The sequence below is a fragment of the Arachis stenosperma genome, chromosome 4 (assembly GCF_014773155.1).
Source record: "Arachis stenosperma cultivar V10309 chromosome 4, arast.V10309.gnm1.PFL2, whole genome shotgun sequence".
Taxonomy (NCBI): Eukaryota; Viridiplantae; Streptophyta; class Magnoliopsida; order Fabales; family Fabaceae; genus Arachis; species Arachis stenosperma.
The window spans coordinates 138,828,794-138,855,563 of NC_080380.1; the positions used below are offsets into that span (position 1 = coordinate 138,828,794).

At 33.7% G+C, this 26,770-nt stretch overlaps 1 pseudogene; it reads left to right on the plus strand.

Annotated features, from left to right (window-relative positions):
- The first annotated feature begins 13,187 nt into the window (after positions 1 to 13,187).
- On the plus strand, positions 13,188 to 26,736 carry LOC130974392 (TMV resistance protein N-like; annotated as a pseudogene).
- The last annotated feature ends 34 nt before the right edge of the window (positions 26,737 to 26,770 follow it).

Genomic DNA, 26,770 nt, shown 5'->3' on the forward strand with positions numbered 1-26,770 from the left:
GAGCGGAATTCTTTAATCTGGTGATGCAATTCGCCTTTCCTTTGAATTGCGCTTGAACTTCCCTAAACTTTGCATGAGTATACGCATCTTGAAACTGAGCTTCAATGGAGGATTTGGTTGCACACGGTATGACCGTATGAAAATCTGCAGCGTCTGATTCTCTCTCTGCTTGCTCCCTGCTTCCGAGGCAATTATCGTATTGTTTGACGAACTGAATAAGTGAGCTGTTCCGGGTGATGTACTTGTTAAAAAATGAATGCATGCTCTCGCTCATTTGTGTGCTTCTCATCCCTGCCCAGAAGTGGTGATCCAGATAGATAGGAACCCATATGTGACGGTCTTCGTACAGATCTGCATAAAACACCCAAACACAAACTGTAAAATACACCCGAGAGAACATACAATTTACACCTCTGCTGCAGATTTTAAAAACACATTACCTGAAAGCCACTTGTTGTCCGCAAGACCAAAATTTAGCAGAAAATCGTTTCAATTCCTATCGAATGAGTCTTTGCTATGAGAGTTCCAAACAACATGGCTCATTTCTTGTTCGATATCCGCATGTCCCTTGTACCCGTTTAATTTGCTTGGAATCTTCTTCATGATGTGCCAAATACACCAGCAGTGAACTGTTGTTGGCATACAGGCCTCTAAAGCCCTTTTCATTGATGCGCACTGATCGGTGAGAAACCCTTTCGGAGCGTTTCCTCCCATGCAACGAAGCCAGCATTGAAATAACCATTTGAATGATTCAATTTCTTCGTTCTTCATCAAAGAGCATCCGAGAAGTGTTGACTGACCGTGGTGATTCACCCCGACAAAAGAACCACAGACCAAATTATACCTGAAACAAATTACCATGGTCCAGAATGCAAAATCATTAGGTACACCCTAACAAATGCTTCGAATACACCCAATGAAACAGCCAATATACACCTCTGCTGCGGATTCGTAAAAATAAATTAATTTAGCATCATAAACAGGGACAGTTTGTTACCTGTTTGTATTGTAGGTGGTGTCGAATGAAATGACGTCTCCGAAATAGTCAAAGGCGGCTCTGCTTCTGGCATCGGTCCAAAAAGCCAGCTTAATCGATTGATCCTCCTCAAGTTCGAGCTCAAAAAAGAAATTCGGATTCTTATCTTTCATTCTTAAGAAATATTTCCCAAATTCCTTTGCATCTTCTTGTTCGGAAACATTCCGCACTTCCCTGGTAATGTAATTCCTCACGTCCTTTTCGATAAAGTTTAACTCGCGGTGACCCCCGGCAGCAGCAACAAATGATTGGTAGGTTTTGCTTGGTCTGATACCAGCCTCCTCGTTATTCTCTATCGAACGACGAATGGACATGCTTAGTTCCCTGTGCTGTTTGAGCATCTCTGCTTTGCTTGGACAGCAGGGGTGTGAATGATCCAGCACAACCTTTGAAATGATCCAAGCACCGACATCCTTCAATGTGTGTATATAAATTCTTGCAGGACAGTTTAGACCGGCTGTCAGATTGGTCTTCTCGGTTGGAGATATTTTAGATTTCCATTTTTCCTCTCTGCTACATGTAATCAGTTGATTCTTAATCTCGTTTCCCTTCCTATTTGTGCACCGAACTCTTGTAGAGAAACCTGCAGCCTTGGCGTAGTCCCTGTAAAATTTTCCAGCATCTTCAAGGGTGGTAAAGGTCATTCCGACCTTCGGAACAAGCTCGTCATCAACAACCGAGAGAGGCTGCACAATACACCGTGTCAGACTGTAAATACACCCATAGATATGATTCAAATACACCCAATTATGTCTAATATGATACACCCGAGCCGCAACAACTCAACTACAGAATGACCTTTAAAGCCATAAACTGTAAATACTCAGGCTGCAGAATATACCATGTCAAAAACTAAAAACACACCCAATCGTGTCTGATATAATACACCTGAACAACAACAACTCAATTAAAATAACAAAAAACCAGTAAAGTGTAGATACACCCACACTCAGGGACGGACATAGGGGGGGCGAGTGGCGGCCTCGGCCACCCCAACTTTTTTTAATAGTAATAAGTTATTATGTATAATTTAATTTTTTAAAAAATTATTTATTATTTTGTCTAGTATAAATAAAAGTTCAGTCTAATTTAAATATTAATAATTTTTAATATCTACAAAGTAAGTAACAATATTAAAGAAATCTGAAAAAGATATTATTACTAATATTTTTTAATTAAATAAAAATTTTCAAATCTCATCAAGTGAATTCTTTTTCTTCTTGTGGCCGTCTTTTTTTATTTATTTGGTATTAATTTTCTCTGTTTCAATTGCTACAATTAAGAGATCTTTTTCAACTATGAATATTGTGAAAAATAACTTAGAAATAAAATAAAAGATAAGTTTCTTGCTAATTATCTTTTAGTTATATTGAAAAGAAAATTATTGAAAAATTTGACACAAATTCTATTATTGGTGAATTTTATGATACGAAAATTCGACCACTTTGTTAATAAAAAGTATACACATATTTTTTTTACTTTAAAATATATTCTCTGTCGGTATATTTTTGTAATACATCTTATATTATATAATTTTTTTACATAATTTTTAATATTATATGTGTTTTTGGCCCCCCATAATATCATTTCTGGATCCGTCCATGCCCACACTTCTAGCTAAAATACACCTAAAGAAGAATTGATCTACACCCGAGCGTCTGCTATAAATTCCAGGTAATTAGTCACAACTAATACATTGAATGGACAGATTCATGTTAACGTGTTACTTTCACAGTCAATGTTCAGCAATTTTTCAACTACACAATGCTATACCAATTACTGAAAGAAAAATCATACTAATCTTATGTAAATCAAACCTCAGGAAATTCGTTAAATTCAAACTCATAATCCACTTCGCCTGGATTCAGCTGACAATCAGAGGTTGAATGATCCATTATCTTCAAAACGAGTTCAAACTTTGATTTCAGAAAACAACAAATCAAAATAGAAAACGAAGGTCGAGTTGCAGAGAGAGAAAAAGGTAACGTAAACGAAGAACATACCAGTGAGAAAAGGACAGCAAAAGAACGATGGAGAAGAAGGAGGGAAGACGCGCGGGAAGAAGAACAACCAAATCTCAAAATATCGAAAACGAAGAAGAAAACAAATATTTTAAATTTGGTAGTTAGATATACGCGGGATATTATATAGCGCGTGTAATCAACGTACGTGGAGCAACGCGTATTTGTTTAATGTACTTGTAGAGCATACAAGCCATGCAGAACTTTTCCGATGATCATTATACTCGTGGCAACCCAACATTTATCTATGCAACTTGTTTTTTGACCCTAAAATTATCTATGCAGCCGTTCATTATTGAATGGGAAGACCGTTATTATTGGCTTATTGCATTCGTACTAATAAAGTTGGTGTATATATTTCTAGGGTTAGTTGATTAGTCATGGTCTTACGACTCTCTCTCTCTTTATATATATAGGAAAAGTATATATGAGGTTGTTGATTAGTCATGGTCTTCCGAGAGAGAAACGCGTTAAAAAGAAAAATGAAAAAAAATTATGTGTTAAAAAAAAGATCGAGTTTATCTATTAATGATATGGATCTTAGATGTGTTCATGTTGCGGCAATGCATGTTCTATTGATCGGATGAATCTTTATTTTTGATTTAGTTTGAATTTGGAATATTGGATGTTGCTGAATTTGTTTATTAAGATTGCATAAATTTTAATGTAAATTGCTTGAATTTTTTTAAATATTTTAGTCCATTTTTTATAATCTGAATTCAAGTTTTGTAAACGAATTTGAATTTAATCCCGATTCGAGTTTGAGAAATTACCATAGAAATAAATTTATAGAAATTACTGAGTAGAGATGAAGAAGATGAAGAAGCAGAATAAGAGAAGAGATGACAAAATTGTGATAGGAGGTGAGGGTATAATTATTCGAAGGATAATTTTAAAATTAAGTTGAATTTTAGGGACAATTTTGTATGTAAAAAAAAAATTAAAAATAAAAAAAATTTTAAACCTTATCTTAGGGATCAAAACATACTTAACTCTTAGAATTTTTATGTTTAGTAAAAGGAAAAATTAAGAAAATAAGAGTAGGTTGTGAATTTTTTCCCTAAATTTTTGAGTTTAGCAACATAGAAATCAAGAGAATGAAAGTGACCAGAAAGAAGATAAATAAATTAAATTATGAGAATGAGATGACGCTAAAGAGATGAAAAGAGAGAATGATAATTTTGAGTTAGTTATCGAAAAAAATATGCTTGTTATTGTCTGATTTTTTTTGGATAAATTTCTATAAAAAAAATTTCGACAAAAAAATATTATCATCAGACTTTTTTATTGGGTACAAATAAAAATAATATTATTAACGTCTCATCCTATAATTAATTAAAGGTTACGAAATAAAAAAAAGTTATGAAATTTTTTTTAAAAATAATTTAAGTGATTATTATTATTAATATTCACGATCATAACAATTAATATGTATATTAAATGATATTATTACCGTCTCATCCTATAATTAATTGAAGGTTATACAATAACAATAACAAATTCTTGTCCTATTAGGTGGGATCGACTACATGAATCAAATGACGTCATTAAGTTCTATCATGTATCATATCTATAGAGAAATTATTTATATGTAGATATCGTTTGATCACCTCACAAATGATCTTCCTAAGTCTTTTTCTGCCTTTCACCCCTTATCCATCTTTCATCTCATCCACTCTCCTGACCGGGTATTTTGTCGATTTTCTTCTCACATATCCAAACCACCTAAAACACAATTCTACCATCTTTTCCACAATATGTGCTACTTCAATTCTCTCTCTTATATTTTCATTTCTTATTCTATCTAATCGCGTATGACCACTCATCCATCTTAACATTTTCATCTCTGCCATATTTAACTTATGTTCGTGCTCTCCTTTGGCCTCCCAACACTCTGTACCATAAAGCATAATCGGTCTAATAGCAGTGCGATAGAATTTACCTTTAAGTTTTAGAGGCACTTTTTTGTCACATATAAAGTCAGACGCACTCCGCCATTTTGACCAACTTGTTTGGATCCTATGATTTACATCGAGTTAAGCCCTATTTTGTTCCCTGAGATTAGCGAGTTGCATTGATTTAGTCCTCCAGATCTCGATTGCACTAAATTAGTCTCCTAGATTCGAAAAAATGCACCACGTTAGTCCTTATTGTATTTTCCGTCACCCGAGCACTGACGCCGTTAGTGACATGGCCAAATCTTGCCACGCTGGACACACTGAAACGGCGTCATTTCTGATTTGGCACTAAAAAACTCCTTTGAGGTTCGTCGTTTGTATGTGATGGAAAACAAAATGTTTGCATATCCCTCTTTTGTCTCCAGTCTTCGTCTTCAACTCCTCCATGAGTAACGCAGTGGAAAAACGTTTCTCTTCCATGAGTGACTCAAAATAGGAATGGGTAACTGCAATAGAATTTCTGGAGACTGTTGGAACACGAGTGAACATTGTACGATTGTTTGAAGAGTTGGTTTACCGCTACAAGGAGCTTCTGTTCCGTCACCGAGGTTAGTGGAGAGATTAAAATTTTATTTTTTTTAATTTTAGGGAATGCTTTGATGGTTGTTGATCATGGTTTATTGCTTTGTATATTGTTATTCCCTAAAGTTTGTAGTGAATTTTGTGCTAGGATTTTATTTCGATGTTGTGTGGCACTGTTAGGGGTTTGTCTTCATGCTCTGTTCCGATGGTGGATAACTGTGTTTTATTTTGATATATCTCTATGCCATGTATGAATGTAGTTGATGAAAACTATCTTAAAGTGATCATTGTGTGGAACAGGTGATGAAAAAAAAATTTGAATCATGCAGATGGATGTGCAGTTAGATATTATGTTCCACCATCGGGGAAGGAAAAGTTTCAGAAAGATGAAAAATGGATGACTATATATTCTCCTGATAAGAAGGCATGCGTTGATGACATTGATGTAGATACTTTAGATGTATTTTGGGTAAGAAATTATTATAAAGAACTAGGATATGATAAGCTAGGAGAATGTTGGTGGCATGTTTCCGGGAAGAGTTTAGACAATGGTTTAAGAGCTCTGAATTCTGATGATGAGTTGAGAGAGATGTGTTCCATGGCTGAAAAGAATGAAGGGCTGGTTTATGTTTACCTTGAGCATGCAGTTTTATCACCAGAAATTCTTGAGGGGAATGAGATTGTTGTTTATGTTGAGGGTGACCATGATGAGCTCAGAGTGGTTAGTGATGAACCCGACAAGATCCCAAACCAAACTAATATACCTACTACCCCTGCTAATGAGACTCCATTCTCCAACAACAATGAACCAAAGCATAATACTTCACCACCCAAGAGCACAGAACCAACAGATCCTGGTGCTAATAACCCAACACCCTAAAAAGATAATCCCACTACCACATACAGTTAGAATTAACACCATCCCACAACCAGATGGAGAGGTGATCTTTCAGAGGATGTATGTATGTCTTAGTGGGTGCAAGAATGATTTTAAGGCAGGCTTTAGGAGATTGATTGGTTTAGATGGGGCATTTCTTAAAACACAAACTGGAGGTTAGGTTCTATCAGCAGTGGATCAAGACGCAAATCATCACATATATGTTATTATCATGGGCAATTGTGGATGTGGAGAATACGGAGAATTGGAGGTGTTTTCTAGAGCTACTCTATGAGGACCTCGGAGACTATAAAGAAAACAAATGGTGCTTCATGAGCGACATGCAAAAGATAAACCTTGCCCTTTCCTAATATACTATATTATTACAAAAAGTTAATAAAGTATATCCTATTGCTAGTTAATGTAAATTGTTCGTTAATTTGTTGACATGTTGGCCTGAAAAGCTGTGTATTGACTGAGGGGAATATTTGTTTATAGTATTCTTTATGGATAATGTGACATAGGGACAGAAATAGGGAACGATTTAAATGTGGGGGACCATTTCAGGTTCATTAAACAAATGTTAGGGACTATTATGGGTTCATTGGCCAAATCTCAAGGACTATTATGTATCACGACATATACTGTGTTTACGTGCAGGGCCTTCTTTCTGCAGTCCAGGAGGTTATGCCTCATGTCCACCATAGGTTCTGCATGTGGCACTTATAAAAGAATTTTAACAAGCAGTGAAAAGATTTAGAGTTAAGGGGGTTACTTTGGGAATGCGCAAGATCAACCACTTATCAAGATTTCTCTGACAACATGAAGAAGATTAAGAAAATTAACGAAGAGGCCTGGAATTACCTGAACAAGTGGCTTAGGGACTCGTGGACAAAGTCAGCATTTAGTCATGCTCCTAAACTTGATAACATCTGCAATAACGCATGCGAGGTATTAAATGCAAGAATTAAAGAAGCAAGGGCCAAGCCAATCATCTCGCTACTTGAGGAGGTCAGAATGTTTGTCATGAGAACAAACGCTAAAAACAAAGTTAAGCTAGCCAACCATGTGGGAAAGCTACCACCAGTGGTTCAAAGTAGGTTGGACAAGATCAGGAAGGAGTCTAAAAGTTGGATGCCAATCTGAACTGGAGATGATGAGTATGAGAAGTTTGAAGTGCATGGTCATCCAACTAACATGGTAGTGGTTTGGGCAAGCGACTGTGCACATGTCAATTTTGGATGTTAATGGGTAATTAACCAGCCTTTAGATCTTTTTTATTTGCAAATAATTGAATACTTTAATAACACATTACTTTGTTAATTACTTCAGGAATGCCCTGTGTGCATGCATGTGCGGCTCTCGTAAGGGTGAATAAGAGACCTGAAAATTTCTGTCATAAGTGGCTCACCATGGACGCATATAGAGACACTTATGCACATTATATAAATCCATTACCTGGACAATCTCTTTGGGAGAAATCTGAACAGAATAGACCACAAGCTCCAAAGACAAAGAAGAAGACTGGACCACTCACAAAGAAAAGGAGAAAGGATGCAGACGGGGGCAATGGAGGAAGCAAGAAATCTAAGATGAATAGGACTCTAAAGAGACAGCTTAAACCCTTTACTTGCAGTTACTGCCTACAGAAAGGGCATACAAAGAGGGGTTGTCCAAAAAAAAGAGCAGCTGATGTTGCTCAAGCTCTTGCTGCTGCAGCTGCAGCTGTCGCTGCTAATAAGACAAAACCCAATGCCCAAGCACCTGCTCAAGCTCCTCTAGAAGCCCCTACTCAGGCACCTCCAGAAGCCCCTGCTCAAGCACCTGCACCGGTTGATGCCCAGGTAGTTGAGATCGACCTCTCCTAACCAAACTACTCGGATGCACAATAGTCCCAACATAGTCAAGAGGTAGTTGCATTTAGTTTCACAAATCATAGTTAATATTGCTGTGCACATTCAACTAAATTTATGTCCTATTTAAATGAAACAGGATCCTCCTGCGAGGCCATCCAAGTTGCAGACCAGAAGGAGGAGGTCCTCACCACCACCATCAGGATCGGTCATTATGGATCCACTACAAGGAGCAAGCTCAGCCACATCTTTCAGACTGGCCAACTTCCTGAAATTTGTCCCAACCCCTGGCTTCAAGCCACCGAGGAAGAAGAAATGAAGATGTACTTGATCTGTGCAGCCTATTTTGGATGAAACTGCGAATCTTTTTGTGAATCATATTTTTTGTTTTGTTGCCTGTATTTATGGTAGTAGACTGTTTATATATTTGGATACAATATAACAATGATGGCACTCTCTGTCCTTTAGCATGGGTGTATTTTGGATTTCGGACTAGTCTTTACTTTTCTGGGAGAGTTGTCATTAATATGGCAGGGGTATTGTTACTTTTGTTGAAACTTATTGATATGGTAACATATTATTATTATTATTATTATTATTATGACAATTTGTTCCAACTTCAGATCTCTTTTTTGCAATTGTTTTCAACAATTTCATTGGATGACAGAAAACAACTTGCTTCACATTTATGCAATGACTAACAACTTGAAAATTTGAGAATGAAACTTTTTTTTTCTTCTACTACACAAACCGTGACCACAGTAAAACAAAATCATCTTCAAGCTTTAACTACCAACATGAAACCAGCAACAAATACTATAAACAAAGCCAAAAATAAAATGTACATTTTTTTAGTTCTAACTTCAGCCTCTAATTTTTCAATTCTCCAAGCCAAATTCAGCCTAACTTGGTCACCATCTACAGTAGAAATTACCCTTCTTCCGAGGTCTTCTTCTCCAATGTCAGCCCAGACAAACAAACCACACCACCTTTTACCATTAACATTGTAGTTAGGGCACCCAAAGAATGGTTTGTTAGGGTTAGCTTCTGTTGTGGACCACCGAAGAACAGGGCGGCACCCACACCCACACCACTGTGGAACACTCGATGCTCTACTTCGACTGGAACTCCTTGTGTTGGACCGCATGGAACTCTGGCTCCCACTTGCAATCATAATGCTAAACTTGGAAGGGAGTAGGAGATGAAGAACCAGAAAGAAATGGGAAGAAGAAGATGATGAAGTCACAGGATGAATTTAGGTTTTAAAAAGGGGATAAGGACTACATTGGAGCTAATCAAATTTTAAGCCACGTCATCTAACCGTTAGTGTGTCCAGCGTGGCAAGATTTGGCCACGTCACTAACGGCGTCAGTGCTCCGGTGACGGAAAATACGATAAGGACTAACGTGGTGCATTTTTTCGAATCTAGGGGACTAATTTAGTGTAATCGGGATCTGGAGGACTAAATTAGTGCAACTCACCAATCTCAGAGACCAAAATAGGGCTTAACTCGATTTACATCATGTTCAATCTCTCCATTATCCTATATGATGCATCCAAGATACTTAAAACTTTTAACTTTTCATAGGATGTTTTCTCCAATCTTCACCTCTATATTAGGATTTTTCCTTCGACTACCGAACTTACATTTCATATATTTCGTCTTGCTACGTCATATGCGCGTATGCAAACCATACACTTTTAGAGTTTCTCTCCGAAAATTAACTTCTTATTTAAGTCTTCCCTTGACTCTCCCATAAGGATAATATCATCGGCAAAAATTATGCACTATGGTACAGGCTCTTAGATATGCTCTGTGAGTACTTCTAAGACTAATGTAAAAAGGTATGGATTTAAGGATGATTTCTGGTATAATCTTATACCAATAAAAAATTCCTCTATTGAAGCAGCATTGCATTAATCCTATATTTAAATTTGTCAGAAAGATAACTTTTAAAGCTAATAATATTTTCGCTTTTTCTTTTTCGATTTTGATTAGTTTTTGAAGAAATAAAGTATACAAATATGAGTTTGGCCAAGAACTGAAGTGATCTCGTTTTTCTGGGTCTAGAAACTTAAAATAGGAGTGCTTAAAAGCTATAGAAACCTTAACAATGCACAAATTTAATCCATCTCAATCTGTATCTTGTGTTATATAAATTTGAGTTTGATGTAACCATGTATGAAATGATTTAGATTTATAAAATATTAAACTGTTTGTATGTTAATATTCTAAAAAAAGATATGAAACTAAAAGACCTTTTTATCTTTTTTTTTTATTGTGTTCTTTATGACAGATTTTATTTTCTAGAAGCAAAAGAGACTATTAGAATTTAGACACATTGTCATTGGTGGTAGTTAGGAATTAGGATCTAACATTGTGTTCCTTATGACAGAGTTACATTTTCTAGCTCAAAAAATAACAAAATTCTAACTCAAAATAAGCTAACTAAGATCAACTCTGGCTAATAGCTAAGCATTTCACATTTTCTAGTAATACAAGTAAAATCACCAGTTAAAAGCTAAAAGACTCAAAGTGCAGATTTTTAGCCAAATTAAATGAGCAAACAGCCGCTACCTCCTGCCTCATTTCCTTGGGTCTAGAAACAAGAACCCCCATATTTAACCCTTTTAGTTTCAAAAGCAATCCTTCAAATTCAATTTCTTTTAAAATGTTTTCTTAAAATCAACTTTATTTATTTATTTAAAAAATTCTTTACATATTTATATATCAGATCGTATGATAAGCCATAAATTAGACAAATTTTTACTTACTCTAAATAGATTTCATTGTTAAAGTAAATTTTTTCATATCAAGTCGCTTAAGCTGTAGCTTCCAGTTATCATAACATAACTTTTAAATTTAATAGTACAAATAGTTTTTTAAATTGATCTCTAAATAGAAACAATAATCAAATTGGTTCGTCAAGTTTTATCCCATAATCAAATTGGTCCTCCATTGAAAATGCCAAATTGATTGAACATTTTTCTGTCACGTAAGCTTGTCTAATGATTTAATGCTATGTGACAGTTAACTTAGGTGAGTTTTTTGTTAACTTCGTTACGAGTTAATTAGAAAGGAACTAATTTTACAAAATAAATAAACGAAGAAAAGGAAAATAGAAGAAAATAGGAAAAGAAATCTTCTCATGCAGTTTCCAAAAAATTAAATAATAATAATAGTACTATTTTAAGTTACAAAAGGAAATACAAGATAGACTATTCCAATTGAAGCATCTTATTTAAGTAGTTTCGGTACTAATTTCTATGAAAGATCATTTTCTATAAAAAATATCACATATAAAACAATAAAATCATTGGCAATACGTCAATTCATTATTCCAATACACAGAAATACATATAATATATCAACAAAACATTTGATTTCGTATATGAGAAATAATACTTTAGGCAAAAAACCAATTAACTTTTTTTTGACATGTAGTCTTTATTTAGAGTAAATTATTATTTGTATCCATTAAAAATATAGACGCTAATAAATGTATTCATATAAAAATAAAATGACAATTATAATCACGAAAAATATTTTCTATGTGCCAAGAGTATCACGAAAATGACAATTAATATTTTCTATTGATCGGTTAAGATACTCTTAGCATAAAGAAACCATCTTCCGTAATTATAATTATCGTTTTATTTTTATATGAGTACATTTATCAGCGTCTATATCTTTTATAGATACAAATAATAATTGAAAAAATATATAGAACCAAAAGGTTACCAGCCAAAAACTAAACAAAACCACATTAATTTATATTAATAATTAATTTTAAATTTTTTAAATTCAAAATTTAAAAAATTAAAAATTGGTTAACTAAACATAATTAAAACCTATAAAAACCTTCATTTTCTTTCTCACATTAATCTACCTAACTCTAATAATCACATACACAGATCTCTCTCTCACCGTCAAGCCCTCTCCGCCTCCCCACCGCAACCCACTCCTTCAATTGCTTCCGCTTCTAGTCGAAACTGTCTTTGCCATATCGGGAGATTGTGAACCTTATGTTCGGACTCGGGTTCGAGTCTCGGAGTTTTCGCGCGTCAGCGCACGTGACTTCCCCCTCGGAGCCGGCGTCAACAGCGACAGGAACAGACGCGTCGAGACCGAGTAGCTCCGGCATAAGCCTGAGGCCGATTGTGCTATCTAAGGAGGCGACGGAGGCCATCAATGATGAGCCGGTTTGTCCGAGGCCATTCAGTTTTGACTTTGAGCATCTAACATGCAAAAAAGAGGATGTCAAGGAGCTCATATAGAGGGAATCTGTCAAGTTCAATCTAGATCCACCTTCTCACTAATTGATTTCTGTTACCACATAAATATCATTATCATCCTATGTAGATGATTTGTTAGGGACAACAAACTTCTCTTCCTTTGTAATCTTAGATTTAAATGTCACCAACCAGGTTATAAACAAAATTTTTCGTGGATGTTACAAGCATTTAAACAAAAATATAAAAGAAACATTCATTTAATATGAAAAAAAACATCATAATACTTTTAAAGAAATATCTAATTATATTTTAGCAAAAATAATTAAATATCTATAAAATTTAAAAAAAATGAAATTTTTAAAGAAATAGAGGCATTTACATCTACAATACAAAAAAATTCGAAAAAATATATAAAAGAACATCCATTTAGTATGAAAAAGAAACATTCTGATACTTAACAGAAAAAACATCCATATATATTAATTCGTAAAAATTTTAAATTCACCAAAAATATTTTGGCTGTTTTTTGACTAATACCCTTTTGATTTCCTAGCATTGCTCATAATAATTTATTCGCTTCATTTATTAATTTCTACGCGCTTTATTTGGACTGATAAAAAAGAGATGACTATATAGTTAATTATTATTTTTTTTATTCGAAATAAATAAATAAATGAAATTCATTTACATTTTTGGGCATGTATTCGCACCCAGCAGCTTCCGCTTACTTTCCTTTCTCTCTTCACAAACAATTTGTTATTAATTAATTAACAGTTTAGTGTTAACCACATACAAACGCACATACACCACAGTCCACTTCTCTTCAAGCTTTAAACTATGGCATCCGCCTCTTCTTCCGCTTCAATCCCACCACCACGATCATGCACCTATCACGTGTTCTTGAGTTTTAGGGGGAAAGACACTCGCAAAAGCTTCACTGGCCATCTCTATGCGGCCCTCAACAGAAAGGGAATCACAACCTACAAAGATGACAAAAACCTTCGCAAAGGCCATGTTATTTCAAAAGAACTCCTCAAAGCAATTGAAGAGTCGATGTTTGCAGTCATCGTTTTCTCACCGGACTACGCTTCCTCCACTTGGTGCTTGGATGAGCTCCTAAAGATCATGGAGTGCAACAGCAAGCTGGGGCAACACATCGTGCCGGTGTTTTACGGTGTGGAGCCTTGTGATGTGAGGCATCAAAGAGGAATCTTTAAAGAAGCTTTCAAGAAACACCAACAGAGACATGACCGTAAGAAAGTCAAGAGATGGAGAGATGCGCTAACACAAGTAGCTGCTCATTCTGGTTGGACCTGAGATAAGCCTCAATGTAGTCCCTGAAGTTGCACTCGAGCCTCATAATAGTCCCTGAACTTAAAAGTTACTCATATTCATCCCTGAAGTTGCACTCCGGGACTCAAACTTGTCCTTCCGGTAATTTCTGCCCACCTGGCGCTACCGAAAAGCTGAGTTGGCAGGCTTCGTGACAAGTGGGCATTACAACGGTTAGCTGATGTGGCAAAGTAAACTGTTCGGAATCAATTTGGTCCCTCAAATCAAGTTAAAACCCTAATCCCCAATTTTGAAGCCCACATCGCTCTGTCTTCTCTTCTCTTCGTTTCTCTGTTCTTGTCTTCCTCATATTTGAAGCCCGACTATTATGGCAAGCGCGAGCAATGCAACTGGAAGCTCGAACAACCCACGATCATTTGGAAGCATCATGAGGAGAATGAATAGAAACAGAGAATCGCGTTTGCCAGAATGGTGTGGCTGTGGGTCGAGACCAGTGCTGTGATTGTCAGGGATGGATTCTAATCCAGGGAGACCGTTCCTGGGTTGCCCAAACTACAATGTAAGTATTATTATTGTTGATTGCTATATTCATGGATATAAAATTTGCTAACTGAATTTTTTTGGCTGTGCAGATTGTGGATAAGAAATGGTGTGGATTGTTTTTGTGGGTTGATAAAGTTTTGGAAGAAGATGTCATAGCATGTGATGATTAAATAAGGCATTCAGTTGACAATAAAAAATAGAAGATGAAGATTGCTTGAAAATTTGGTAGATTAGAGGCTGAAATTAGGGTTCTAAAATTGGGGGGGTTTGATGTTTGTGTTCATGCTGCTGATTGTAGTTGGTGTTTTTGTATTAAAATTGGATAGACAACAGGGTCAACTGTATCTAGCCAAAAACAAATGACATGCATGTTATATGCATATGTTGTTCATGTACTTGTTCCTGTCCTTTTGTTTGAAAGAAATGCAAATTAAAGTGTTTGATTATATGCATACTTCTGTTCAATGAAATGGAAACGGACAGGGTCTGAATTACTCTTAATTCTCTAACACAGGACAAAATTTAACCAAAAAGCTAACAAAACTCAATTCAAGAAAATCATAATTCATATTGGTAATGTTTCATCCAGAAAAGGCATTATAGAGCTAAAACACCAAGTATATCAAAGTTGTTAACATTTTGATCTCATAAGTTTCAGATACTAAAATCTCAAACACTAGGACAATGTTTAAGAAAGCATACATGGTAAAAAAAAACTTCAGCAAAATAGATACACAAAGACACCATGTGTCCCCTGTCCCTAAACATGATCATCCTAATCTTCATTTTTTGTGCTTGGGTTCCTTGAATCCAGGGGTGGACACAAACTTCATGAAGTTTGCAAGCCTTGTAACATTCCTCTGTGTTGCACCTTGCATAGGGTTAGGTGAGGGATTCCTTGCTGGTTGACTGCTTCCTGTTGGATTGCTACTTCCTGAAATTATTTTTTCATCATGTTTGGAGAACTTTCTTTTTAGAGGGACCACATCATGAACTTCGACAACTATGTTGGTTGGCCAGCCATGAACTTCGAACTTCTCATAGTCTGGGTCACCAGACCACATCGGGACCCCACTTTTTTATTCCTACACTTTTATAAAAAGTTGTCAGACAATTATTTTCGAGCACCAAAATAGTTCATACACTTTTATAAGTGACATCAAACTAGTCCATAAACTTATGTAAGTGACATCAGACTAGTCCCTAAACAGCACTGTTACATACAAACAGGACATTATGCAGCATGTATAACCACCAATAGTCCAGAAATAATTTAGCACATATAAACAGCAGCCTATTGAAGGTATTGAAAACAGTATATCTATGAAACAATGACTCCATTAGTTATTTCAAGAAAGCAGGTATTGAAGGCGATTGAAAAACAAAAATAAAAGAGAAAGTACTACACAACTTAGCACAATGCACACAAAAAAGTCAAAAGAAGAAGGCTTATTAAATAAAACATAACAAAACAATTGGCTAATTTGGCTAAGATATCCTGATTTAGTCTTCTCAGTAGCTGCTCTAAATTCTTGAACTGCTCAGAATAATTGCTGCTTTCATTTGCTATAGTATAATCCCTAACACTGTATGTAGAAAAATCAAAGCACCAGATCATGACATAACCATAAATTCACAAGAAGTACGATTAACCATAAAAGATTTTAATTTTCACAACATATCCGACTTCACCCAGAAAAAAAAGCTGATAACCTTTGAGCAACAAAACTTAATACACACAAGCTTAAAATTTGTAGCATAGAACGAATATACAAAATATTTATTGTGATTTTTTTATTCCCTTAACTATTCTGTCTTAATATTTGATGTGACAAAGAAAGGAATGGAAAAAAGAGTAAAAGTTGACAATACAGAATACAAACTCTAATTTCAAAAGGTTTTCAAATCACAATTCAATACTTCAGTTTTTACTACAAATCATGTATGATTTTTTGCCCCCACCATAGCCATTATATTTTAGTTTCTGGTCTTCCTCTATCAAGAATGGAAATTCTATTTAATTAAAAAGAGTAATAAAATAAGTCATCTACAAATAGAAGCTCCAAACTCCAACGCAACCCAATTCAACACGAACAAAGAAAACCAGGTTGGTCAGTTACAAAAATTTTAATTTTGCAATGCAGCAAATGAAAGAAAACTCTTGAAGAATTTATAGCTTGTAGGGGAAAAAAAGGCTTACCAAATCTCAAGGTGTGCAGGGTCAGAAGACCCTTCCTTCAAGGCATCAATGAGTAACTTCTCATTCATGACGAGGCACTTTACCAGCACTTTATTTGAAATCTTTTTTGGATTGACATAAACAAAGACATATTCTTGGTCAAGTTGGTTCCAATTCTCTACAGACACCTCCTCTACACACAATCACAAATCACTATTAAAAATTATCAATAAATGCTAATTATAAGCTTCAGGATGTATATATCAATTTGCTACATCTTCTCTTGATACCACAAGATATCTTCTAACTTCAGCTTAATTGACTTGATCCTCATATTAGATTGCATAGCCTAATCCTTCGTTTAGTATAGAAGTCTAAGGATAGTGCAATTTTTCGGCATGAATTGCCATTATTTGTGGTTATCATGTTTATTAACAGCTACCACCTTAGAAAGTTCAAATTTACTTTATAATCTAAATAATGAACCTCTATGATTCACTCAATCAATCACATATCAGTATTTGATGATTTTCAATAAATCATCAACTCAAGAACAAATAATCCTATAAAACTCTCTTACACCGATTAGATAAAAATTGTTCTACATAGTAGTGCTACAAACTTAGGGCACGTTTGGTTTCCCTTTTTACTTTCTATGTTTTCTAGTTCTCACAAAGAAAGAAGTGAAAATAGAAAACAGAATTTTCAATTGCTTTCACTAAAGAAGAGTAATAATTAATGATATTTGGATAATTCAGATAAAATATATCGAAATTAAATGATTTTGTTAAAGAAAAAAGAGAGAACAAAACGGAAAATTAGTGAAAGTGTTACCAGTGGAGGAATGTGAGAGGGCGTCATCGAAGAGGGTTTAGGGGCCGTGGCGGTGAGAAGGTAGCCGAAAGAGAGGAAGGTGGCGTGAACGACAATTGCACAGACGCCATTGATGAGTGTAGTGGAGAAGAAGAGACCTCTGTGTTTGTGTTGTGATTTGAGAGGGGAGAGACAATTCGTTAGGGTAATGTTGAGGAAGGGGGCTTTTTAGCGTGAAACGACGTCGTTTCATGTCATTTTGGCACCACAGCAAATACTACGTCGTTTCTGTTATGCCGACGTGTCAGGAAAGAGGCCAACTCAGCTTTTCGGTAGCGCCAGGTGGGCAGAAATTGCCGGAAGGACGAGTTTGAGTCCCGGAGTGCAACTTCAGGGATGAATATGAGTAACTTTTAAGTTCAGGGACTACTATAAGGCTCGAGTGCAACTTCAGGGACCACTTTGAGACTTATCTCGGTTGGACCTCCAAAAATGAGTAAGCTAAACTAATTAACTTATTACTCATCTTATTACTACAATTTATCTGCTATAGTATTATTATTTTGTAATGCTACATTTTAAATATGAGAAAATTTCACTTTCCTTCCTTATGTTAAAATGATACTCTCCTCTCTTTTATTTATAAAATATACATTTTTCTCTCTTATAACTTTTAAAAAATCTCATATTTAATCTATTTTAAATTTTTTATGTTAACTAAGATTAATTTTATTCATTTTTTAAGAAAAAATAAATTATTTTTTACAAAATATCCTTTAACAAAAATTTTATTTTTGTATTAAATTTTACTTACCAAAATACCTTTTAATAAATTATTTTTTTATTGATTAAATTATATTTTTATCAAAATATTTTTAAAAAAATTTAATAATTAAATAATTTTTTCTAAGATACCCTTCAATAATTTTTTAATTATTAAATTATGATTTTACCAAAATTTTTGTTAATAATTTTTTTTATATTTTACTATTAATTTTTTGATATCAATATATTATTTTAATATTAAAAAAAATCTTAGTAAAATTATTTTTTAATATCAATATATATTAATTGTTATACATATTAACAATGGTAAGACTTTTTTATTTAATGTTTAAATAATATACATTGATATCAAAAAATTAATAGTAAAATACCAGAAAATTGTTAACAAAAATTTTGGTAAAATGATAATTTAATAATTAAAAAAATTATTGAAGGATCTCTTAGAAAAAAATAATTTAATTATTAAATTTTTTTAAAAATATTTTGGTAAAAATATAATTTAATCAATAAAAAAATAATTTATTAAAAATATTTTGGTAAGAAAAATTAATGACAAAAAAATAAAATTTTTGCTAAAGAATATTTTTGTAAAAAATAATTTATTTTTTTTGAAAAATGGATAAAATTAACATTAGTTAACACAAAAAATTTAAAATGGATTAAAGAAAAAATTTTTTAAAAGTCATAAGGGAGCAAAATATATATTTTATAAATAGAGGGAAAGAAAGTGTCATTTTAACATCTCGTAGAGGATGAGAGTGAAATTTTTTCTTTAAATATTTTTCTAAAGCAAATAGAATGCAATGTTTAAACAACAATGGTAACAGTATACTAAAAATTAGCCATAATGTTTAAATTTTTTTCATATACATATTAATTTTTAATTGAAAAAATAAAATTAAATAATAACAAATTATATTCTGGTTCATATGATTTGTTTTGCAAAATAGATTTAAACCATATCTACCCTACATTCATAATTTTCGTTCTTAGAAAAAATTTATTGTCAAATTAGCTTTTTATTTCTTTTCATTCAGTTAGACAAATCAATCTTTAATAGATTTTTTTTTTGAAAATAAATATTTGAATTAAAGTTTATAGTAATACATGGAATAATTTCTTTTCTTCTTCAACGTAGATACAGTCACATTATGAACGAATTATTATAAATTTGAGTTTAAATATAATAATGATAGAATAATAATTATGGTTATTTTCGTCTACCACAATTTTTTTTTCTTGAAATTACATATTAAATAAAGATCTCGTAATAAAATAATATGATACCACAATGGAATTAATTTAAATAATATTAATATTATGAAATTAATTATATTATATAATATAAATTTAAAAATATTATATTATTTAAAAATTAATGAGATAATATGTAGATTAATGTTAAATTTTTTGACTCATTTATAAAAATATTTTTAATTTGTATATAGTTTAATATTTGTAATTAATGTGAAAATTATTATTATTATAGTTTTAATATAGATATTAATTATATTTAATCATTATTTTTTTAATTTAATAGAATAATATTAATAATAGCTGTTAAATTTAATTATTTTTGTATCATTATTATATGGAAATTTTTTATTTTTATTTTGTAAAATTATAAAATTATCATCTATATAAAATTATTGGCGTGACACAATCATAAAAACCAATATGTCATAAGCTCATTTTATATAATAGATTTGTATCAATTTTCATATGATAAAAATAGATAGAATGATATTATAATAAATGCTAAAAATACAGCGTAATAATCCAAATTAATTCCAAAAAATATTTTTTGTAAAAAAATTAATTTTTAACAAATTTTAACTATTAAATCAGTTTCTAACTTTATATTTTATTAGACATTAATTCTCATATTAAATTTTAGTTAAAAAGTTAAACAAAACAATACATATCGTTATTTAATAACAAACATAATGATTCCTAAAAATTTTTAAAATTCTAAGATTAGTTTTTTTTATAGAGACAAATAATGTTATGTGAAAATTGATTTGTCTATCAAAATAAAAATTAAACACTAATTTAGAAATTAAAAATTTTTTAGAATTAAAATGTCTTATTAAAAAAATTTTAAGAACTAATTTGGAGTATTTCTCAAAAATATATATTGCATTATCCTTTTTGGTTTCTTAAAAGGCATAAATAGATGATGGTTATCAGTGGCTAAGAGAAGGAAAGTTGAACCTTAGCTCTTTTTTGTTGAGTATCACTTTCTGCCTTTTAAGAATGCTTCAAGAGATATTTTTGTTTTTTGTCTCATAACTAGTCAAGAAACATTTTTTTTTTCTCAAATCAACATGCATGTACCTCTCTCTCATCCTTTCTCATCAAACTCCATCAATCTGAGCCTTCCAACTTGACTTTGTCCCCAAGAAAAAATTCTGATCCTTGATGAACTATTGATCTTTGACAGCTCTATCTATTCCATTTTTGCTTCTTTCTTCACATAGCTACAGTAGCTACCTTATGTGATGGATGAACAAAAGTGGAAACGAGTTTCACCTCAGAGATCTTCTTCGACCGAAACGAATTGCTTCTACTTTAGGCATTGAGATCTTGAAGCTTCTTCTCCACATCTTGTCTTTAGTGGAAAAGATCTCAGCCATGCCATGCTTTGGATCTTTTTTTTACAAAGGCCATCATCACCTTAGCCTTTTGCTTCTTCCTAGCTTCTCTGTGATTTTTTCTGATAGCTTCTACCATCTTCTTTCACTGATAGAAGTGACAACTAAAAACAAGAGAGAGAAGAGAAAGAATAAAGAAAAAACTTTTAGAAGCAATGAATGAAATTAAATCAACTTAAATTCTACTTCCATTTCTCTATGTATAGTAATGTGTGAAGTATTAAAAACAATCAAATCAATTTGAATTTTCTCTTTTCTGTTACCTATGTATGAAATCAATTTAATTAACTTTGAAATCCATCAAAGGAGACTAGGAGAGAGTTAGGAAATCAATTTAATTAACTTTGAAATCCATCAAAGGAGAGAGTGGGTAACTGAACCACTTCTCTTCTTTTCCTTTCTTTTCAAAATCGGACCACGATGATGTTGGTTTCTCAATAAAAGTTTTTGGGTTTCTCATTCGTTTTCCTAGCTCAATTAACATTTGCAATACAAGAATAATTCAGCTACAATGCTTGAAATATTTTTGGACTAAAGGCTGAATATTTTTTTAACATATTGGACTTTATGTTGCTTATGTCCAATGATCAAAATTCTGCACACAAAATAGAAATTATTAAACAAATAATTTTAAAGCCAAAATTTAATTAATAATTTTTAATTAATATTTTTAATAATGTTTGATCATCACAATAATTTAAAGTTTTCCAAATTCAATAATAGATATCAAGAGTTTTTAATTTTATGATGATTTATATAACTTGAAATTCTTTCGTATAATACGGTTTGTTAGTATGCCACCTAACTAATAATAATTCAATAAATCAGATATCAAATTAAAATAAATTTACAAAAATCTATATCAAATGAATAAATTACCTGAAAAATATATATAGCTTATTACAAATAACTTTTGTAAAAGAAAATTGTTTTTCTAAACTTCGGTTGTTTTGTGTTGTATTGTCTTCCTTTATCTTATTACAAAATTTCTTTTATATAATAAAAGTTGTTGCTTTATTTTTTTTGTGTTGCTAGACTTACAAAGAAATTCTCTTTCCCTAAACAGGGACGAAGCAGTACTTGTGGAAAATATTGCTCAACATATATTTGAAATATTGATTCCTAAGTTGCCATCTTCAATGAAGAATCTTGTGGGGATTGAATCAAGAGTGGAACAAGTGATTACTCTAATTGGCCTTGAATTGAATGATGTTCGCTTTATAGGTATATGGGGAATGGGCGGCATGGGTAAGACCACTATTGCTAGAGCTGTCTTTGAAACCATTCGAAGTAGATTTGAAGTTACTTGCTTTCTTGCCGATGTAAGGGAGCAATGCGAGAAAAAAGATATTACTCACATTCAAAAGCAACTTCTTGATCAAATGAATATAAGTTCAAATGCCGTTCATAACAAGTATGATGGGAGGACAATAATTCAAAACTCTTTACGTCTCAAAAAGGTACTTCTTGTTCTTGATGATGTAAATCATGAAAAACAATTAGAAGATTTGGCTGGGGAGCAAGATTGGTTTGGTCCGGGAAGTAGAATAATGATTACCACTAGAGACTTAGAGGTGCTAAAGGAACAAGAGGTGCTTGAAACTTATAAGGTTGAAGGGTTAGTGGAAAGTGAAGCCTTTAACCTCTTTTGTCTGAAAGCCTTTAAACAGCAGGAGCCTACAGAGGGGTTTTTGGATTTGTCTGAAGAAGTGGTCAAGTACAGTGGTGGTCTTCCATTGGCACTTAAAGTATTGGGTTCCTATCTTAGTGGTAGACCTATGGCGGTTTGGCATAGTGCTATCGAAAAAATAAAGAAGTCTTCACATTCTGAAATTATTGGTGCTTTGAAAATAAGCTACGAGGGTTTAGATGATATGGAAAAGAATATTTTTCTAGATATTGCTTGTTTCTTTAAAGGAGATGAGAAAGATTATGTAACAATGATATTAGAAGGATGTGGTTATCAGGCTGAAATTGGTCTTCATATTTTGATTAGCAGATCATTGGTCACATTAGAGAAGAATATATACGGGAAGGTTACTCTGGGGATGCATGATCTACTTGAAGAAATGGGCAAACAAATTGTAATTCAAGAATCTCCAAATGATGCTAGTAAGCGTAGCAGATTGTGGTGTTACGAGGATGTTGATTTTGTACTTACTCAAAAGAAGGTAAGTGTCGATTTTTTTCTCAACTATAGGATGCATAGAATTAAAATAAGAATTCGACAATGTATTTGATATTATATCTAGGTAACTAAAAACTATTTTTTGTTTTTGTTGTTATCTCAATCAGTATAGTTTTTTCATTGGTTTTTTTAATTGTTTATTTATTTATTTACCTGTATGTGTAGAAAACTAAAGCAACTCATGGCATCGTTCTACGTAAGAAGTATAGCGAGACTGAAGTGAATCAGAGAGATTTATCGTTCTCAAAAATGTGCCAGTTAAAGCTTCTCATTTTAGATGGCGTGACAGCTCCCATTCTCTGCGATATTCCTCATTTCCTTGTACATTAAAGGTATTTCGCTGGAGATTTTGTCCACTGAAAACTCTGCCCCTTACAGATCATCAACGCTATGAGCTTGTTGAAATTGATCTGTCTTATAGCAAAATTGTAGAGTTATGGGATGGAAAGAAGGTAGACCTTTTCATCAACAGTTCTATCAAATTTTATTGCATAAACATTTCCAGCTAAAATATTAACCATATGAGTTTTTTTTTTTAATGTTTTTTCAGGTTCTAGAAAAGTTAGAGCACTTAGATCTGTCATGGTGCCTCCGGCTGAAGCAAACGCCAGATCTTTCTGGGGCTCCCGATCTTAAAAAACTTGATCTTTGGGGATGCGAGGAGCTGGATTATATTCACCCGTCTCTCACACACCACAAAAGGCTTGTTGAATTGAATTTAGGATATTGTGAGAGACTTGAAACACTTGGAGATAAATTGGAGATGAGTTCACTCGAGAAACTAAATATATACTCCTGCAGTAGTTTGAGGAGAATGCCAGATCTTTCTGGGGCTCCCAATCTTAAAACGCTTGATCTTAATAGTTGTGAGAAGCTGAATTATTTTCATCCATCTCTCGCACACCACAAGAGCCTTGTTGAATTGAATTTAGGGATATGTGGGAGTCTTGAAACACTTGGAGATAAATTGGAGATGAGTTCACTCGAGAGACTAGATCTATACTCCTGCAGTAGTTTGAGGAGACTGCCAGAATTTGGGGAATGCATGAAACAGTTATCGATTCTTATTCTGGAAGATACAGGTATAGAAGAGCTACCCCCGACGCTTGGAAATTTGGCTGGCGTGTCTGAGTTGGACTTAACTGGATGCAGCAAGATTACTGGTCTTCGCTTATCACTTTCACTAGGATGTTTCGTTGGCCTTAAAAAGTTGGTGTTAGGTGGGTTAGAGTCCCTCACAGTCAGAGCTGATTATGATGATTCTGACACCTCATCTAGACAAGAGTCGACCCTTTCCTATGATATTGCCCACTTAGCCTCGTTGACGGATTTGGATTTATCTTGGAGCAGGTTTTTAAGAGTTCCAATAAGTATCCATCAACTTCCCAGACTTACACGTCTGTGGCTATGGGATTGCTCCGAATTGGAGGTTTTACCAGAGCTTCCATCAAGTCTAAGAGAATTAGACGCAGAGGGTTGTTATTCACTGGATGCATCGAATGTTGATGATGTTATATCAAAGGCGTGTTGTGGCTTTGCCGAATCAGCTAGCCAAGATCGTCAAGACTTCTTGCAAATGTTGATCCCTAGGAAGGAAATTCCAGCATGGTTTGAGCATCAGGAAGAAGGTAGAATTGTATCAGTGTCATTCCCGCAGAATTGCCCTTCAATTGAAACCATCGCACTTGCTCTCTGTTTCCTATTTGAAAAAAAAAATATTGACGCAGCAAAGCCATCGGTGATCTGCAACGGTAAAGAATTCATCAACGCGAGTTTATACGTGCGGTCTCGTCGAGTTAATTTGTTCATTGTGTGCGTGAACGGTTACTATTTTAGTAAGCTGTTATGCCAACACAATCGCTTCCAAATGTTATTTCCAGCTGATATCCGAGTAAAGAGATGTGGAGCACGTTGGGTGTGCAAGCAAGACATTCAAGATTTCAAGAAAACAAAATCCCAAACAGGGAAAAGAAAAAGAAACTCTTGAATGGAACATGGACATGATCTCACATTCTTCAACTTCTAGGAATAAGATGTTGGTGGTTGGCCCTCCAGTGTACGAAGAAGAGATAGAGCGAGCCGCCATAGCGGAGGGCGCTATTCGCCATTTGGCATTTCGCAAAAGCTCTGACCCACCTCAACTCTTACCGGTCTTCCCTTTGCATCCCAGTTCTCATAGCTCATGACGCAGCTTTCTCAATATATTACATGTATCATTGCCAAGCTTAGATCTCCTCAGCTAAATGGTTCCCCAGATCTGAAGCTTTTGACACAGCTCATTGCATCCATCTAGAAAGAAATGTAAATCTTTTTTATATCAATATTGCTATTTGAACTTTGCCTTTTAGTTTGCAATTCTTTTCTTTCAATTTTTAGGACAAATAATATGTTGGTTTCGGATAGAGGAGAGTTTGTTATCTGATTACTGGGAATGTGTTTTTGTGTTAAATTACGTGTTTCAAATTGTGAATATGGAAAAAGATGGGTGGGGAGGAATATGAATTGAGCATTTGGGGATTTATTTGAATTCATGTGTGACAGCTTTTTTTTTTTTTTGAATGTCTTGGGACAAATATTTTAATCTTGGTTTCATGTGTAAATTGCTCCAATGAGGTTACAATAAATTTTTTTATTGGGTTTGAGGATTTTTAAGAAGATGGCGCTTGATATTGAGGATGGTTTGAATTTTTTGTTGCTGCAGCATAGAACTTGTTTGACAACCCAGATTGAGATTCATTACAGAGGGAAAGAGAAAATCTGCAGGCCATGGAGGGTACCAATGTCAACTTAGTTGCCATTCTTGTAAGTTTCGAGCTGTTTTGATCTGCCATTATTGATAAAGAATAACCTATATGTTTCCTACTTCTGTGGGTTATGGCTTTGATGTACCTCATCAGAACTTTGATTACTAATGTTTGATTGCCATATGAATCAAAGGTTAATGGGTATTGCATTATGTTTCTTGTTTTATACAGTGTCTTGGGGGATTTGATAAATCAGTGCTGTTTAATTTATCTGTTAGACATGGTAATTGATGCATCATCCCTTGGAGAAAATATAGAATGTGCAAAGGTTATCACATTTACATTCTCTGCTTGACCAATGATTACTTCAATGATGAATGTCGCTGAGATCTCGGGTTTTAAACTTTAAACTTTTGATTCAGCCCCAGGCCCAGGAATCAGCCAAGGTGAACCTGAAGATTTTTCTGATTATCCTTTTTTTCATACCAAAATATTAAGCACTGGCTGGGTGCCTATTGAGGATATCGTAGATTTGAGCAAAAGTGAGATTGAAAGGCAAAGGCGTGAAGGGAAAAGTGTTTGACAAATATATTTGCAGATGATGTGATTGAAGTGAACAACTTTGGTAGAGAAAAAAGTTATGTCCATTTGCCAGGAGCTCAATTTAATTTTGTTAGAAGAATGTATCTTGAGAGCTCATAACATTCACATTTTTTCAATTGGTTTTTGAAGGAGCTAGAGTACATCACTATTAGTTTCCCCTGGAACTAAAGTGATCTCAATTTTCGGGTCTGGAAACTTGAAACATCAATTTTCAAAGGTTGTGGAAACCTTAGCAAGGCAAAAATTCAGTCCATGTCAATATCCATCTGGTGTTGTGTAAATTTGAGTTTGATGTAACCATGTATGGGTCTAGAAAAATGATATGAAACTAAAACCCTTTTACCTTTTTTGTTATGCTCCTTATGACAGATTTTATTTTCTAAAAAGCAGAAGAGACTATTAGAATTTAGAAGTACTGTCATTGGTGGTAGCTCGGAACTAGGATCTAACATTTGTTACATAAC